A 5,076-nucleotide genomic window follows, 5' to 3' on the forward strand; every position below is an offset into this window, starting at 1 on the left:
GGCCACCGGGTGAGGAACCTGCCTGCAAGCCCGCCACCTCCTGCGTGGCCCCTCCGGTTTGTGTGCTGGATTTGACTTGGAGCCCCGCTGAGCAGCCAAGAGAGATGGCGAGGCTGGGGGAAGGGCTCGAATTCTTTCATGCCTCTAAGATCACAAGTTATGATGAGAGGGAAGGGAGGTGGGGCCTAGAAAGCCTGCTAGAGATTAGCTGCTGCCAGCCCTCCGGCTCCTGACAATGCTTTCCTAAAGGAACCTTCCTTTGCACTGTTCCCGTTTCCTCTCTGCCTTTGCCTTGGACTGGGGTTCTCTCTCCAACACACAAACACACACACACACATTCTATTACATACAGTCTCACACCCACAGCTTTCAGACAATAAAGGCCTATATGCAGGTGTTAAGTCAAAATATTCATAGGTTGATATCTTTTAAAAACTTTTTCTGGATAGAAATATTCTGTTCTTTCCTGAATACAAGTTTTCTATACACCACCCTCCCTGAAGAGTCAATTAACTAGACTTGAAATGGTAGAGATTGTACCTTTCATGTGAATTACTAGCTATCTCAACATCATGATGTTTTCCTCCATTGCACTAAATGTACTTTACAATCTGATGGTCTATGTTTATTCTAATTTCTCCTGTGATAATCAGTCTCTGATCCCCTTAAGAGTCGTGATCAGGTGTTTTTTGTTCATTATGGTATCCCCAGCAGCTAGCATGATACCTGGCACCTATAGCAGGTCTCAAACATTTGCTAAAGGAATTATTGAATGAAGTATGTACACTATGTTTTGTAGTGCCAGTCAACTGCCTATTTGCTCAGATCCATTTCTTGCCCCTCTCCCCATGCTCTGCATCATAAGAAACTACATTTCCCAGGTTCCATTGCTCTCTGGCCCTTAGGTACATGTGGCCAATGGTGGCATTGGCAAAAACACTGGGGCAGAAGGGAAGAAATCCCACCCTTTTCCTCCTTCTGCTTCCTGAGAAGCCTTTGAAAGTGGCTTGTGCCTCCACTTGGGCGCAGTTTCTCCCAGGGAACCTCATCTTCTGGGTCTTGGGAACACTACCTTTCCCTTCGGCCCTGCAGACATTTGGAGTGGTCCTAGCTTCCCCAAGCCACACCTGCCTGGGTTGCCTCTCTGTCCTCCCGGCCTCTCAGCTCTTTTATCAGCAGTGTAGTTCTCTCTGTCAAATTTCCTCTATTTTAAAAACTTGGAGTGGGTCTTACTTTCCTTACTGGGACCTGAGTTAAAATGAAAAGTCTTGAGTGGCAGGGGAAACAGGATCTTATAGGAAGGGCTCTAAAAATAGTTTAAGAGCAAGAATTGGAGTCAGGAGTCAGAATATGCAAGTTTTAATTCTGGTTCTGCCTCTTCCTGGCTGTGTTTCCCTGTACAAGCACTGAAAGTGCCATTTCCCAAACTGTACACCAAGGCACCCCCACCCACTACAATGAATTCACAAGGGTATCTCAGGATATTTAAAAATTCAAAGGCAGGAAACTGAATGAAACTCAATGTCCGTTAGACATCACGTGAACTACTTGTGAGGTAGCTGGCTGGCACACTGTCGACGGAGGATTGTACCACAGAACACGAAAGTAGCAGTGTCCAACCCGATTCCAAGACACACGAGGCTGTATAGTGTCATAGAGGTGCATATGACCCATTAGTAATTGTGATTAAGAACAAAATGAAAATTAAAATATGACTTCTAGTTTGTGTGTATTGTGTTTTTCAAACAGCTAATTCCTTGTTAGGGCATAAATACTTAAGTTGTTTGGACATAGTTATGAATGGAATGGTTAGATATTTCTTTTGGCCCAGAGGTACCATGGAAATATTACTGAGCCACTAAGGGAGATGAGAACTGAGGAGTTTCGGGCCATCCGAGTCTCCTGTTTTCATCTGTAAAAGAGAGAAACCTGCCTCACTTTCCCATGACTGTTGAAGTGCGACTGGAATATTGTACGTAATGGACGTTATTGTGATGGGCCGCCTCCCAACCATTCTCTCCTCCCCCAATTCTGAGTGAACCTAGATTAGATTCCAGAATCCACCCATCCCTCCTACACCGATCTGTTTCCCAGAAGCAGGGCCTGCGGGTGCGTCAGGAGCTGGCGGCCTTATCTAACGGTATTCTGACCTTCTCTGCCAAAGAGTGGTGAAAGGCTGGCTTGTGACTTAACTCCCTCTAAGGATACAGGAGATGAGGTTTGCTGAGGATCCCTGAGACCCTCTGCCCTTCTGGACATTGCTGTGTGGACTGAGACCCAGAACTTCCTCACCTGGCTGAGGGTAAAGCAAACACGTGGAGGATGGCAAGTTGGCAGCCGGGAGCCGTGCAAACGGAGCCCAAGCGACTGGGTCCACGCAGCCCCAACACTCACTTCTGGTTTCCAGGTATATGAGTCCAAACATTTCTTTCTTGTTATGGAATTAGCTACTTGCAGTCTAAGGCATCCTTGTTTGATATAATCAAAGGTATGTTGCAAACTATAAAGTACTCCAATGTTATTGCGACTGAAGCCTGGAATGTGCTTAGACACAAGATGGGAACCTGGAGACAGGCGGCCTTGATGCAACCAGTCTCCCTGTTCCACATGACTTGCTTTATTTATCACTGTATGGTTCATAGCACCTCATCACTTCCTACATTGCAGGATCGAAAGAGAGTGTAAGTAAATGTGTTATACTGAATTATACTTTCAAGAAGATAATTCCTATGTATTCAAGTATATATTTTCTATTATGGGAATGTAAATTAATGCAGCTGCTATGAAAAACAGTATAAAGGCTTCTCCAAAATTAGTTATAGAACTATCATATGGCCCAGTAATTCCTCTTCTAGGATTTACCAAAAAAATATGAGAACACTTATTTGTAAAGAGAGGTGTGATCCTATGTTCACTGCAGCATTATTTACAGTAGCCAAGACAGGGAAACAACCTAAGTATCCACTGATGGATGATTAGAGATAGAAGAGGTGGTACATATATACAATGGAATATTGTCATTGGCAACAACATGGATGGCTCTTGAGAGTATTATGCTAAGTAAAATCAGTCAGATGAAAAAGGACAGAAACCACGTTTCACTCATACGCGGTATATAAAACAAAAAGTAAAAAAACTACTAAAACAAACAAAAACAAATTCAGAGTCAGACAACAGAATGGTAGTTACCAGAGGGGAAGAGTGTGGGAAGAGGGTGAAGTGGGTAAAGGGGGTCCCGTATATGGTAATGGAAGGAAGCTAGACTTTGTGGGGGAGCATGCACCAGAGTGTCTAATTACGAATACACCTGAATTTACATAACATTATTAACCAATGTTACCCAATAAACTTAATTTTAAAAAATTAAGTAAAAATATAATTCCTTTCATTAGAATTTCCATCTCCTTACCTATGTCTTTGCCTATTTCTAAACCTACAGTTTGCCAAAAGATAACTAAGAAGAGAAAAGGTATAGCATTTTCTGTACAAGGTCTTATACCTTTCAGAAAAGAAGTATGGGTCACTAACAAAAGCTAATGACCTTATTTCTATACCTTTATTCATTAAAAGTTCACACCCTACAAAAACCAATTTTTCATTCACACATTTTGTATAAAGTTAATTAATCACAGAAATAAATACCGTAGCCCATCTATTTACAGATTTTTGCCAACTTGTTTTTATCCTTTTCATCACCAATCTCTTCAACAGATTTTTAGCTCCTCTTATGACAGTAAAAAAGATAAAACAATTTGGTTCCTATCCATTGAAACAGTGCTACTCAAAGTGTGGCCTTTGAACTGCGAGCATCACAATCAAGTTTGGTAAAAGTGCAAATTCTGGGGTCCCACCCTGGACCCACTACCTTAGAACCTCTATGGCTCGGGTGCAGGGATCTGTGTTCTAACAGCATCTCCAGATGATTCTTCTGTGTACTAAGAGTTCATAGTCTAGGGAAGAGTTATGTAAACCACACTAGAACCAGTGCCTGTCCTTGGAGGTGTGTGCCAAGTGCAATGGGGACAGAGCAAGAGTGCCTAAGACTAAGAGCCAATGCCTAGCACTTGGGGTGTTCCAGGCACGTCGCGGCATTGTCCTGGACATCACAATGACAGAGGGGGATGTGAAGCCAAGGCCTTTCTGCTTCGAAGTTCATAATCGCTGCGCAAAACCACTCGAGGGCTGAAAATGAAGAAGTTTCCCAAAGGAGGCTGTGTTTGTGCTACGTCTGAGTTTGCCAGCTCCATGTGCTGGAGCAAAAGCTGTCACGAGTATTGCTAGTCCCAGAAAACGTTGCAGCCTATGGGAAGGAATGGAAGCAAGAGAGGGCATAGCATATTTAGAAACTTTAGGCAGTCCAGTATAGAGTGCTGGGGAGCAGAGGGGTAGGAACGGGCCTGGGCAGCTAGGCAGAAGTCTTATTGTAAAGGGCTGATATGCTATATAAATTAGTTAAAATTTTATTCTATAGGGGAAAAAAGTACTGAAGAATTTTACAGGACGAAAAAAGACCAGTTTGGTGTCAAAAACACCAAATGATGCTGGAAGTCAAAGTCAAAGGGAAGCCGAGCGGCAGTCCAGAGGGCAGGTAAGGGTGCGAAGGAGTGAGAGATGGGCGGGGCAGGACGGACCGAGGGCCGGGGGGGTGGAGCTGGCAGTGCGCCACTGTTGGGTTTCATTACTGTAACCAGCCTTCACCCCGTGTTCCCTACGGGCTTGGCACAATTCTAGGCACTGGGGATTTAGCAGCGAATAAAACCTGCGAAGTCCTTTCTAAAGCTTCCACCCTAGTGCGCATCAGTTAAGGGAATGAGGGCTGGGGTTAGTGTGTCAGTGGCGGCATAGAACATGAAGGAAAATAAAACTGGCGAGAGGACAGCTGTGGAGGACGGTGAAGGCTGCTGAGGCCAAAAGCCAGGCTAAGCACTTGGCAAGGCCACACTCGACCACTTGTGCCTGCAAGGCAGAGCGAGCTGGCAACTGGCGACAGCCCGAGCCCGGGGTGGGGGGTTGAGAAGGGAGTAATAACTGCAAGCTTCCACTGAAGACGACTGCAGAAGGCGGCTTTATCATGCA

The sequence above is a fragment of the Pteronotus mesoamericanus genome, unplaced genomic scaffold (genome assembly GCF_021234165.1).
Source record: "Pteronotus mesoamericanus isolate MK-2021 breed Mesoamerican mustached bat unplaced genomic scaffold, CSHL_Meso_final contig_75, whole genome shotgun sequence".
Lineage (NCBI taxonomy): Eukaryota > Metazoa > Chordata > Mammalia > Chiroptera > Mormoopidae > Pteronotus > Pteronotus mesoamericanus.